At 44.8% G+C, this 14,676-nt stretch overlaps 1 protein-coding gene across 1 annotated transcript in view; it reads left to right on the top strand.

Moving 5' to 3' along the window:
- The window catches only part of LOC124596227 (cyclic nucleotide-gated cation channel alpha-3), a 1,106,485-nt gene that overhangs the window by 323,748 nt on the left and 768,061 nt on the right, over positions 1-14,676 (top strand). The window lies entirely within an intron of this gene.

Genomic DNA, 14,676 nt, shown 5'->3' with positions numbered 1-14,676 from the left:
AGTTTCCTCCTTCCACTTCTGAAATTCATCAGCGGTGCTGAAATGTAATATTTCACATTTCACATCTACCTCATGTGCCGACCGTAAATGTTCAAACAGGCACTTTTCAGAAGTACTTCTTTCATTACACAGGGCGCACACAAACAATTTTTTCTGCTCTATTTGCAGTCCATGAACCTCTAACAGGTGTCTATTCAAATTTCCTTTTTTAGGATAGACTTTATCGCACACATGACACTGAAAAATCATGTTGGACACAAAAATTTCACTGCTGTCACGGACAACTCCACAGCACAAAGTAACAGGGCAAAATACACTTATTCCATACGTATCTGCTGACAAAACCGCACGTGTGTGTAACTTTCGAATGAGAAAAATGTCTGCGCCACGGCTCTTTCGAAACGAGCAATCCTATTGGATATCGCTACCCTGAAATGCTATTGGTTATTTTCGTTTCGAGCCGAGCTCTCCCTAAAGGTTTCTATCCTATGCACAGCAGTCTGCTGTCCACCCCACCCCATACCAACCACAGTGGACGCGTGCAGAGCTGAAGGGCCATTCCAAGCACCATCACGGAAAAGTAGCACTCTGCGGCCTAAACAGGCCGCCACAGTCCACTGGCCTATCGTCTGGAGCGCAGGGCGCCTATGTAACGTCGTCTCACCAGCGCGGAAGCCGGAACCCACGCGTCAGCGTCGGCCGGGGTCAATACGGTGAGGCTGTTTTGCCTCGCTGAGCCATGGCGGAGCAAGTACCGAGAATGAACAAAGCCTTCTGTATTGTCAGCAGTGCTTCCACTTGGGTCTCCGACTCGTCATCACCACCACCATTAACCCCTTCGAGTGCAACTGCTCTCTTCAAAACGGAAGCAGTGTTTCAGAAGCTACAGACAAAGATGTAGCCTATCGCCGATTTTATCCATTGGGAAGCAGTAAAGGAATGCAAAGAAAAATTTGAAGAAAGAAAGTTCAGGGAGAGGAACTAAAGATTTTGCTGGTGATACTGTTCTGTCAGAGACAGCAGAGGAGCTGAGGGTGTAGTTCAAAGGAATGGACAGTGGTTTTTCCTTTTTAAAAAAAAAAAAAAGATGAAAATTTTAAAAAAATGTAATCGAATTGCATCAAGTGATGCTGAGGGAATCACATTTGGAAATGAGGTACTTACAGAAGTTGACGACTTCCACTGTTTGTGCAGTAAAATAACTTACTATGGTCAAAGTCCAGAGGGTGTGAAATTTTGAATGACAATGTCAAGAAAATAATTTGGGAAGAAGAGAAATTTGTTATCATCTAATATGTACCGAAGCGTAAGGAAGTCCTGAAGGCATTTGTCTGGAGTGTAGCTTTGTACAGAAGAGAAACGTGGGCCATAAACAGTTCAGACAAGAAGAGAATTGAATTTTTTGAAATTTAATGCAACAAAAGATTACTAAAGATTAGATGGGTAGATCGCGTAACTAATGAGGATGTGGGTGAATAGAACTGAGGTAAGAAGTTTTTGCACAACTTGGTCAAAAGACTGGCTCGCCTGTCAGGACACCTTCTGAAACATCGATGGATCATCAATTTAGTATTAAAGGGACGTGTGGGCGATAAAAATTGTAGAGGTAGAACAAGAGAGGAGTAGAGTAAGCAGGTACAAATGGATGAGAGTTGCAGTAATTAATCGGAAGTGAAGACACTTTCAGCAGGTAGAGTAGTGTAGAAAAGTGCACCAAACCAGCCTTTCGACAGAACACCACAACAACAACAATAACAACAACAGTGGAATGAGGTCATTTATTGTGTAACAGAAGTTTGTTAATATTTATATCTTTTTATTTGTCAAACTAGATACACTGATGGAAAAAACACTCACAGCACCAAGGAAGAATTGCGCGAGATAAACGAAATTTTGTTGGAGTATTTCTACGTCTGAAAGATGATATCATTTCAGATATCCCGCCAGTCGCATAGAGGCATAACGCACTAATATCAGAATTCAAATCTGGTTTGCTTTAAATACGCGCTGTAACGGTAACGGTCGTGAAAGCTAGTTAGTTTTGCGATTAGACTTGATGAGCTGATCTTAGTCAAGAATGCCTTGAAGACGGCAAAGATGCCATTATCAACACCTCACTGCATTTGAACGAGGTAGTGTAAAAGTGGTACGAGCAGCTAGATGTTCCTTCTGCGATACCGCAGAAGTACTTGGCAGGAATACAGCCCCTGTGCATGATTGCTAGCAGCGATGGTCACGATGATGTACAGTTCCAAGGAGACCCAGCTCCGCATGGCCAGTTGGCGCTACGAAGAGAGAAAACATTAGGTATATGAATCTGGCGCATCGTACTACTTCTGCAGCAGCAATATGAGTAGCAGTTGCCGCAACAGCAACACAAAAAACTGTTACAAATCGGTTACTTCGAACGCAGCTCCGATCCAGATGCCCCGTTCGTGTGTTCCAGTGATTCTAAACCATCGACGCTTGCGGCTTCAGTGGTGTCAAGCGAGAGTTCATTGCACAGCAGGTTGCAGGTACACTGTGTTATCAAAAGTATCCGGACTCCCAAGAAACACATTTTTTTTCATATTAGGTGCATTGTGCTGCCACCTACTGTCAGTTACTCCATATCAGCGACCTCAGTAGTCATTAGACATAGTATGAGAGCAGAATGCGGCGCTCTGCGGAAATCAAGGACTTCGAACGTGGGCAGGTGATTGTCACTTGTGTCATAAGTCTGTACGCGAGATTCCCACACTCCTAAACATCCCTAGGTCCACTGTTTCCAATTCTATAGTGAAGTGGAAACGTGAAGGGACACATACAGCACAAAAGCGGACAGGCCGACCTCGCCTGTTGACTGACACAGATCGGCGACAGCTGAAGAGGGTCGTAATGAGTAACAGGCAGACATCCATTCAGACCAGCAACAGGAATTCCAAATAGTTCAAATGGCTCTGAGTACTATGGGACTTAACACCTGAGGTCATCAGTCCCCTAGAACTTAGAACTACTTAAACCGAACTAACCTAAGAACATCACACACATCCATGAACGAGGCAGGATTCGAATCCGCGACTGTAGTTGTCACGCGGTTCCGGACTGAAGCTCCTAGAACCGCACTGCCACAACGGCCGGCCACAGCAATTCCAAACTGCGTCAGGATCCACTGCAAGTACTATGACAGTTACGCGGGAGGTGAGAAAACTTGGATTTCATGGTCGAGCGGCTGCTCATAAGCCACACGTCAAGTCTGTAATTGCCAAACGAGGCCTCGCTTGGTACAAGGACCATAAGCGTAGGACGACCGAGCTGTGAAAAAACGTTGTGTGGAGTGACGATTCACGGTACACAACGCGGCGATCCGATGGCAGGGTGTGGGTATGGCGAATGATCGGTGATCACGATCAAGCACCTATTCATTATGCACGACCTGTGGCGGAGTGGCTACATGACAATAACATTCCTGTAATGGACTGGCCTGCACAGAGTCCTGACCTGAATCCTATAAATACCTTTGGCATGTTTTACAACACCGAATTGGTGCCAGGCCTCATCGGCCGACGTCGATACCTCTCCTCAGTGCAGCACTTCGTGAAGAATGGGCTGCCATTCCCTAAGATACTTTCCAGCACCTGATTGAACGTATGCCTGTGAGAGTGGAAGCTATCATCAAGGCCAACACCATATTTAATTCCAGCATTACCGATGGAGAGCACCACGAACTTGTAAGTTATTTTCAGCCAGGTATAAAGATACTTTTGATCACATAATGTATATTGTGTCTGTGATGAAAGCTGATTTGGCATTTGTGCCTGTGATGACCGTGTGTTGGTTAGAAGGGCTTGCAACCAGCCTGCCTGCGCGACTAGAATCGATGGACCTACGCCGCTAGGGATTAGCCGAGCGGTCTAAGACGCTGCAGCCATGGACTGTGCGGCTGGTCCCGGTGGAGGTTCGAGTCCTCCACTGGGCATGGGTGTGTGTGTTTGTCCTTAGGATAATTTAGGTTAAGTAGTGTGTAAGCTTAGGGACTGATGACCTTAGCAGTTAAGTCCCATAAGATTTCACACACATTTGAACATTTTGATGGACCTACACGCTGAATTACGGACTACGTGCGACTTTGTATGGCACCAAGAGATCTCCCGTGGCTATTCCACGCACGCTGACTGCAAATTTTTATGTCAATCTGGTGATTCGACCTGCTGTGCTGCCATTTGTGGGCGCACTTCAGGGAGTGTTTTCCAACAGGATATCGCTGGCCCGCATACCACTGCTGAAGCTCAACATGCTCTACAGAACGTCGACATGATGCTTTAACATGCTTGATCATTCGATATGTCCAATCGAGTACGTATGGGAATCACCGGACGACAACTCCAGTGTCATCCACAAGCAGTGATAATCGTCCCTGTGTTGACCGACCATGTGCAACAAGCATCCGACAAACTGACATCCGACAAGTTCATAACTCAGTATATGCACGTTTTCACGCTTGCATTCAACATTCTGCCGGTTGCACCGGTTGTTAATGTACCAGCATTTCACACTTGTAATAGTTTATCTTGCGTTTACATTAACTTGTGATCTTGGAATGTTAACCTTAAACTTTCATCTAGACAAATGTATTCCAGCAATTTCATTACTCTACATTGTTTTTTTGGTGTTGCGATTTTTCTCCGTCACTGCATTAGAAAAATTCTAATTTCGTTCTTGCGGTTGGCGCTCGTAGTCCCCATTTCTGGTACGCAAATGTTGTTGTTGTGGTCTTCAGTCCAGAGACGAGTTTGATGCAGCTCTCCATGCTATTCTATCCTGTGCAAGCTTCTTCATCTCCCAGTACCTACTGCAACCTACATCATTCTGAATCTCTTTAGTGTACTCATCCCTTGGTCTCCCTCTACGATTTTTACCCTCCACGTTGCCCTCCAATACTAAACTGGTGATCCCTTTATGCGTCAGAATATGCCCTCCAACCGATCCCTTCTTCTAGGCTAGGTGTGCCACAAATTTGTCTTCTCTCCAATTCTATTCAATACCTCCTCATCAGTTATGTGATCTATCCATCTAATCTTCAGCATTGTTCTGTAGCGCCTATACTATACTGTAGTGCCTATACTATTTATCGTCCATGTTTCACTTACATATAAGGCTACACTCAATACAAATACTTTCAGAAACGACTTCCTGACACTTAAGTCTATACTCGATGTTAACAAATTTCTCTTCTTCAGAAACGCTTTCCTTGCCATTGCCAGTCTACATTTTATATCCTCTCTACCACAATCAGTTATTTTGCTCCCCAAATAGCAAAACTCCTTTACTACTTTAAGTGTCTCATTTCCTAATCTAATTCCTTCAGCGTCACCCGACCCAACTCGACTACACTCCATTATCCTCGTTTTGTTTTTATTGGTGTTCATTTTATATCCTCCTTTCAAGACACTGTCCATTTTGTTCAGCTGCTCTTCCAGGTACTTTGCTGCCTCTGAGAGAATTACAATGTCATCGGCGAACCTCAAGGTTTTTATTTCTTCTCCGTGGATTTTAATACCTACTCCGTATTTTTCTTTTGTTCCCTTCACTGCTTGCTCAATATACAGATTGAATAACAATGGGGAGAGGCTCCAACCCTGTTTCACTCCCTTTCCTACCACTGCTTCCTTTTCATGCCCCTCGACTCTTATAAGTACCATCTGGTTTCTGTACAAACTTAAGTAGCCTTTCGCTCCCTGATTTTACCGCTGCAACCATCGGAATTTGGAAGTTAGTATTCCACTCAACATTGGCAAAAGCTTTTTCTACGTCTACAAATGCTAGAAACGTAGGTTTGCCTTTCCTTAATCTTTCTTCTAAGATAAGTCGTAGGGTCAGTATTGCCTCACGTGTTCCAACATTTCTATGGAATCCAAACTGATCTTCCCCGAGGTCGGCTTCTACCAGTTTTTCCATTCGTCTGTAAAGAATTCGCGTTAGTATTTTGCAGCTGTGACTTATTAAACTGACAGTTCGGTAATTTTCACATCTGTTAACACCTGCTTTCTTTGGGATTGGAATTATTATAGTCTTCTTGAAGTCTGAGGGTATTTCGCCTGTCCCATACATCTTGCTGACCAGGTGGTAGAGTTTTGTCAGGACTGGCTCTCCCAAGGCCGTCAGCAGTTCCAATGGAATGTTGTCTACTCTCGGGGCCTTGTTTCGGCTCAGGTCTTTCAGTGCTCTGTCAAACTCTTCACGCAGCATTGTATCTCCCATTTCATCTTCATCTAAATTCTCTTCCATTTCCATAATATTGTCCTCAAGAACATCCCCCTTGTATAGACCTTCTGAATACTCCTTCCACCTTCCTGCTTTCCCTTCTTTGCTTAGAACTGGGTTTCCATCTGAGCTCTTGATATTCATGCAAGTGGTTCTCTTTTCTCGAAAGGTCTCTTTAATTTTCCTGTAGGCATTATTTACCTTACTCCTAGTGATATGTGCCTCTACATCCTTACATTTGTCCTCAAGCCATCCCTGCTTAGCCATTTTGCACTTCCTGTCGATCTCATTTTTCAGACGTTTGTACACGCAAATATCGCTCTCAAATGAGAATACAAGTTAAATGATAATCAACCAATGTTTACAAATAATCGAGGCCTATAACAATAAGCTGTTCTCGTTGCCAACGTTTGAGAAGCGGCAGACAACTGCCTCGTTGGATCAACCAGCCGGAGGAAGAAATCGCGAGAGGCGGCGTCGCGCAGGTAGCTGAGGTGTGGCCAGGAGGGGACTGACTGCGGGGAACAGCGGCGCTGACAGCCCAGCCACCGGGCGCCGGTTTGTCCGCCTGTCAGGCCGCGTTACGGCCGCCTCCCCTCCACCCTCACCCACCCCCACCACACCGCTGCCTCCGCGCCAACACTTGTTCCCGCGCAGGAGCTCACGTCTGCCTCTCTCCTAATGGCTCTTGTCTGCCTACACGTACTCGAGTATTTGTTATCTGATAACAACCGTCACTCCTAGAAATCCCACGGTAACATTCAGTGTGTTTCAGCAAGATCATCCGGTTTCACATCTCCTGCACGAACGAAGATAGAAACGTGGCGTAAATTTTAACTTGTGCGTCGAAACTAAAGCTTCCTTTTGTGCCAGTTGCAGATTGTTGGTTAATTCTGTAAGTGACACTGGTAAGTATAGATACCTTAAAATTTGCTGAATAGAAACAGTTTTCAACTTCGTCAGAAATATTCATAATAAAAAGGAAAATGAAAAAAAAATTATGAGACGTTAAAGGAAAGTATCGAATATTTTAACAGGTGGTAGCGCCTACCTAAAGAACAAAAAACTCTAAAATGTATACCTCAAGAGCTATGAGCTCGTGCTTATCTTTAAAAAAAAAAAAAAAAAAAAAAAAAAAAGGGGTTCAAATGGCTCTGAGCACTATGGGACTTAACATGTGAGGTCATCAGTCCCCTAGAACTTAGAACTACTTACACCTAACCAACCTAAGGACATCACACAAATCCATGCCCGAGGCAGGATTCGAAACTGCGACCGTAGCGGTCGCGCGGTTCCAGACTCAAGCGCCTAGAACCGGTAGGCCACACCAGCCGGCCCGAATATTAGTGATCGTAGATTTTTAATAGATATGAAATTACTTGTGTAATATTTATAACGAAAAACGTGGGACACATCAGCCCATAAGGGGTGCATGAATAGTTCTCCTCCGAACTATTATCCCATGTTTTCAATTATAACTCATTCAAGTGTTTTGATACTGTGGTGTCACCGCCAGACACCACACTTGCTAGGTGGTAGCCTTTAAATCGGCCGCGGTCCGTTAGTATACGTCGGACCCGCGTGTCGCCACTGTCAGTGATTGCAGACCGAGCGCCACCACACGGCAGGTCTAGAGAGACTTCCTAGCACTCTCCCCAGTTGTACAGCCGACTTTTCTAGGAAAGGTTCACTGACAAATACGCTCTCATTTGCCGAGACGATAGTTAGCATAGCCTTCAGCTACGTCATTTGCTACGACCTAGCAAGGCGCCATTACCAGTTTATAATGAGATTGTTATTAATGTACCGTCAAGAGCGATGTACACCAATTATGGATTAAAGTTAAGTATTCCAAGATCTTCGTACTTTATTTGCAATTCTCAAGACATTGTCCTGTTCCAGACCTCACGCCAGTCTGCGTGAGCTTAAACGCGTGCCTTTCGGCTACCTCCGAGTGGCTTGCCTCTCTTGCTAAGTCACTACAGATACCTACTACAGTTTCACAGTCACAAATTTTCAGAACTGTCTGCATGGTGTTAGCAATCTGTTCGAAGATAGGAGAAATTATTTTATACCTTTTACTTCGATATAGAAGTGTGTTGTACTAAAAAACTATTTTAATTTAAATAGTTGCTATTTCCTTAGATAATTTTACAGAGAGCAGAGGATTTATGCTAAGTTAGTAGTCCATGTCGTTACAATGGCACAAATATACAATACTGATTGTGAAAGCTACTTCACCTAAAGACCGTAGTCCGACTAAATCCCAACAGGAAGGACGGTTTGGCTATTATACCAGCAGTTACCGATTATTGTTACACTACCATGGCAGACCTGCACAGAATGAGGCCATCAAAACAGTTCCCCGAAAATTTGTCCTGAACGAGAAAATATGTTGACGTACCGATACCGCTAAATTTTAGCTGACGATGTCACATATTTTCCCACTTACGCAAGCAATTTTTATCGTTTGCAGCTGATGCACGGTGACACCGACTTTGCAGTTCTTTTAATGGAACTCCATACGTTCTTTTGTGGCTTTGCAAAGAGCACTCAAAGAGGACTTTAGTGGCATAGAAAGTGCGAAGCCCGACCAAATAATAATAATTCAAAGCGGGCAGAGAGAAAGTGACCCAGAAAATAATTACAAGACGCACGTAGTATTGAACCTTCTCAATGAACGGCACAACTGCTCACCACAGAAAATACTGGAAACCGAGATTTTGATGCATCATCGGTTACTGTCATATGTTCACACAGGCGCATGTCCCGAGTACTTCACTGGTCATTATGTTAAAGTGAGGGAAATGAACTGTCACGTTTAGTGATCAGTTGTATGAAACACAAAATGGCGCTTTCGATGAAGCAGTGCATATCTATTGTCCAGTGTTATGCGAAAAAAAAATTCATGAAACCCGTGTGCAGTAAAGTCTGCGCAAGATTTTAAGACTGGAAGGGTTTTGGCAGAACGTCCAGTAAAATATACAAATGAAAATAAATTGGCAAAACGGCGAGAAATGATGTCTGTAGCGAATAAAAGCCGTTACTACCAGAAAATATTTCGTACAGCAGAAAAGGAAAACCTCGAACAAAGTCCGACGAAGTCCCCTTGCCGTTCATCTCTTCGAGAGGGAATTAAGCTATCGTCGTGTCGAAATACTATCAAAGAGTATCTGCATTGTTATGCCTACAAATTTAATGTTGTACATAAGTTAAAACGTCCAGACGAATTTTCGCAATCTGTGTTCCTCCAGTGGTTTCAGAGTGAAGTGGAATCAGGATTTTTGGATCCCCAGTTTGTAATCTTTTGAGATGAAGCACGGTTCACCTTGTCAGGGTACACGACCTCAGAAAACATGAAGCATTATGCATTAGAAAATCCCCATCGGTGCTTTCTTTTGTGTAATGTGATATTTGGTGAGCAGTGCAATGAAACACCAAACTGTTAATGCTAGCCAACACGTTCAAAAACTCTTTAATCCATACTGGATGAAATCACAGAAGAACAACGACTGTATGGATATCTTCAGCAAGACAGAGCAACAGTACACATCACATTTACAAATGTGTAACCAGTGCATGACGTTATTGGTGACGAAAGGGCAATCAGAAGAGGTAGTACAGAGTCCTGGCTACATCGATCGCCTGGCCTCTGTCCCTATGAGTTTTATTTGTGAGGCAAATCGATGAATCAAATGGCACTCAAACAATCCTAACAACAGAACACTGATATCCCTCCCGCACAGCTACTTCGCATGTATTACAATTCGATAAATCGACCGCCACATTGTATCGACGGCAACAGTGGCTGTTTCCAGAATTTTCTGTGACGTCAATCACGTGTCAGTCTTATTAAAAGTCTTTTTCCTGAGCAGCTTCATTTTTTCCATCCTGCACAACATCGTTGCAAACTACTGTTCCGCTGTCACCAGAAGAATTCTCACATGTATGCCCAGTTGTAAGAACTGTAAGCAAACACGTAGCTTAAGTACGGTTTATGTGCTTATTATTATTACGACTCCCATATCAAGTGATCAGAATGTTGGTTCGAACTAACCGACATGTCCAGAAACTGACAGATACTACAGCACCTAATTTCATCTGAACTTATCGCACCACAGGCCAATGTTACACTGCGTTTCACGTCTGCGGCAGTCATCGCTGTTAAGATAACAATGTTGTACGAATAGCTACGACGTTTCACGATTGTAAGTGCAAGATCTGGATCGCGCTATAATCCCCAGTCGCCGAAAGGGTGCTTTTCGATCTAGTTCTGCCGTAAGACCATACACTCAGAAAACTGATAGTTTTGAATTAATAAGAAATATGTTGTAATCCTTCATGCTTTCCTGGCAATCTGTTGACATCTTGGATGTTCGGGAATCCAGCCGGATGTTCGCGTCGTTATCGCACGATATTTCAACAGTGTGCCTCGCTGTTTCTTCAGGTGCTACCTGAGACTGGTCCTTGGGTCGATCGAGTCCAGTATTTATGCCTGGTAGGAGCTGGGCGTTCCCTAATCGGTCCGCGCCGAGTCGAGTGTTCCGTCTGTGGTCCACGCCCGCCAGACTGGGCTTCAATGGACCCCTCTAGTCGCGGATGTCCCGACTGCCGTCCGCGTCCCCTACGCATTCTGTACCCTCTGCTCAACCCGTCGACCGCCTTGCCTCCCCACCACGGCATCACGCTGTACCTGGCGCTGATTCGTCCAGTGCTGGAATATGCGGCCGTGGTGTGGGGCAACGCGGCCGACACACACATCAACAAGCTCCAGAGGGTGCAGAACAGGGCACTCAAGGTCGCTCTGCGCCTACCGAGGCTCTATTCAACCGCTCGGCTACACCGGCAAACAGGCATTCCCTTCCTCCGAGACAATTTCAACAATCGGCGCGGGTCTTCTGTGAGCGGGCCGAACGATCCGACAATAGGCTCATTAGGGACTTGGGCCATCCTATTCACCACAGGCCAACCACGCGTTGGCCTGACCTGTTACGAGAGTAATATCTCGCGACAGAGCAAGGACAACACTCCCCAGAAAACACCTCAGGCCAATTCGGACCGTGAGGAAGCCACTCCACACATATAGGTTTATGCTTAGCCTGCTCCCATCACGAGTCAGGGAAGACTCGTATGGATAAGTGACAGTGTCAGTGACAGTGCCGTCCGCGCCCGTTTTGGCCCTCCTCAACGGTTGTGGCCGTCATCTGAGGTGTGTCAGACCCGATCTGAGGTTCTGTTTCGTGCTGGGCGCTCCATAATCGCGCCGCGTCGTGTGTTCCGTCTGTGGTCCGCGCCCGCCAGACGCGGCTACATTGGCCCTCTCTGGTCGCTGGTGTTCCGACCGCCGTCCGCGCCCGGCCTGGCCGTCTTCTGAAGACGAGTTCATGATCTAGGGTGTGTCAAATCTGGTCTCTAATGTCCGACACCTTGTCTCACGGCTATTCTCTCGGTCTCCACTTCTATTTATTGTCGAATCCCAGAGTGTCCTGCATTGAGTTTTCACAAGCTCAAGCGCTGGATTCCAGGCAGTACTGATTTGGTATCCCGAGTCACGGTTGATTAGATTGTCTGTGACGTTAATCTCAATGGCTTCTTTAATGACACTGTCCCAAAATCTTAAGGTCTGTGTCACAATCTTGGTGTCATTGCAATCCAGAGAATGATCAAATTTCAGACAATGCTCTGTTATGGCTGATTTAGTTGCCTGTCTGAGTCTACTATGTCTCTAGTGCTCTTTGCACCTGATGTCGACAGTTCTGGTGGTCTGGCCAATTTATGACATCCCACACTGGCATGGTATGTTGTAAATACCTGCCTTGCGTAGCCCCAGGTCATCTTTTACATTCCCCAGCATAGCCCAATTTTGGTGGGGGGGGGGGGGGGGGCAAAATATGCTCTTGATATCATATTTCTGGAGAATCCTACTGATTTTGGGAGAGAGGTCCGGCTTCTGGCAGGTATTCCATAATCTTTGCCTCTTCTGGTACTTCTTCTGGATCCTTTGGCTGACTGGCAGGTTGACGTGCCTTCTGGATATCTCTAGAGGAGTACCCATTCCTGCTGAACACTGATCATAAGTGTTCTATTTCTGTGGCCAAACTATCAGGATCTGACAGAGTTTGTGCTCTGTGGACCAGTTTTTGAGCACTTCATTTTTCTGTGCCGGATGGTGGCAACTGCTGGCTTGTAGGTATAAGTCAGACTGCGTAGGTTTGCGGTACACACTGTGTCCAAATGTGCCATCTGCCTTTCTCTTCACTAGAACATCTAAGAACGGAAGTAGTCCATCCTTCTCCATTTCCATTGTGAACTGAATGTTCGGATGGCAAGAATTCAGATGTAGCAGGAATTCATATAACTTCTCCCTACTATGGGGCCAGATGACAAAGGTATCATCCACATACCTAAGAAAGCACTTGCGTTGATATGTGGCTGAAGAGAGTGCCTCCTCCTCAAACCTTTCCATAAATAGGTTGGACACCATAGGTGATAGAGGGCTACCCATCGCCACCCCTTCTGTTTGTTCGATTAGGGAACGCCCCGCTCCTTCCAGACATAAATACTGGACTCGATCAGTATCAGGTAGCACCTGAAGAAGACAGCGAGACACTCTGTTGAAATATCGTGCGAGAACGACGCGAACATCCGGCTGGATTCCCAAATATCCAAGATGTCAAGAAATATGTTGTTTCACTTATTATCAAAATACGGTCTTTTTATAAACAAGGGCTTTGTAAGGGCGCCCACGAGCATTATTTCAAGTAATTAGCTTCCTGCTTCATAATTTGAAATTGTATGATATAGAAATGCACGTTCCAGAGATTCCGATGGCGCTGGTACTGTGTCTGCGAGGGACATCAACTACGAAAATTTAGCAGCGAAACAGGTAGGAAGAAATCCTAAGCGACGAATCATTAAGATAATCCGCGGACGAACTGCCTTAATCTCCATAAGTCTCAGATGGAAAAGCACTACCAGTCAGGCTGGACACCTCTTATGCCTTCTTATACGGACTGACTAACTGAGCTGAGACACCTCTGGAGGTTTAGTTCAAAAGTGCTGGTGAGGGAATTTTACAAGATCCAACGCTCTCCAGATCTTCGGTTGCGGTCTGTAATTAGCTGTGCAGAAGAGGAAGAGTGTCCTTCATGTTAGAACCGCGTGGATTGCCTATCGTCCTGTGGGGGGTCTTCTAACAACTGCGACAGTATATCTCGTAGTAATTGTAGATTTTTATGTCTGTTTAGAGTCATATCAATAAAACAGCGAGGAGTGGTGCGATTCTTGAAAACCCTTCACAGCAATTTATGGGACCAAAATCATAGTTTACCATTTTTCTCATCCAGTCTGGACTTTCAAATGAGCACTGTGTATATCTAGATTATTGTTTTTGCCTACGGTTTGTAAGCGACACTTCGTCTGTAAAAGACGCATTACATTGCGTTTATCGGAGACTCCATTTGGCGAATTGCAATGGATTTTGAAGGTCATTGCAATAATGACGTCGATGGAACGAAACTCACCTGCCCCCCCACGAATCGCAGTCGATTTTTAGCCGCGTCAAATAGTCTCTTCAACCGAAAACTCTCTTTGAATCTTCTTCCCTTGGCCTCCTGGTTTCGATATCACATTTCGGTTTGCCTAAATGCCTTCGTTCTTCGGCTTTCCTTGCTGGCACTTTTCTTAATAATGAGCCCTCCTCTCGTCTATAGACAAGGCCGTCGCATCTCAGTCCCCTTGTCTGGGTTTCTGCACCAGCATGTGCTTTGTTATTTTTCTACCTGATTCCCCGTTTTTTCTCCTTCATCACTATTCAACCACACAGATTCGTCCAAATATCTTTCGCGGTATTTTATTTTCAAAAACTTTGATCCTTCTGTCTGTGTACTTATCTATTGTCCATATTTCTGCACAATACGGTATAGCTGCTCTGGTTATAGATTTAGTTCCTCTGGAAAATATTTTGGGTGACTGCAATTTTTTGAGTGAACGTGATGCTCTAGATGCTGATTTGATCCTCGCTTCTGTTTCTTTTTTCTCACCATTTCTGTTGTTTACTGCTACCGCAGATATTTAAACTCATCTACTTCTTCAAACACGTCGTTATCAATTTGCACTGTTTTCCACCCTTTTTTTTTTTTTGTAGTTCCTCTTTACCATCACGAATTTTATTTTCTTATCATTCACCTTTAATCCATCTTCAGTTGCTCTTTTGAATAGCTTTCACGTCAGTATTTTGTGATAATCCAGATTTTCAGCAATTAGTGCCCCGTTATCTTCAAAGGTCAGTACATTCATTTTTATTAATTTACTAGCGGAGAAACCCGGCGCTGCCCAGCTATTTACAGCTGTGCGTCCACGCCCATAGCGCGCAGCGTATGACCTTGTGCTTAATGTTTCTGTTACCTTATCTCCAGGACTATATGTGGTGCA

This window comes from Schistocerca americana, chromosome 2 (genome assembly GCF_021461395.2).
Source record: "Schistocerca americana isolate TAMUIC-IGC-003095 chromosome 2, iqSchAmer2.1, whole genome shotgun sequence".
Taxonomy (NCBI): domain Eukaryota; kingdom Metazoa; phylum Arthropoda; class Insecta; order Orthoptera; family Acrididae; genus Schistocerca; species Schistocerca americana.
Note: the sequence above shows the minus strand (reverse complement) of the source record. Positions and strands in the feature narration are given on the sequence as shown.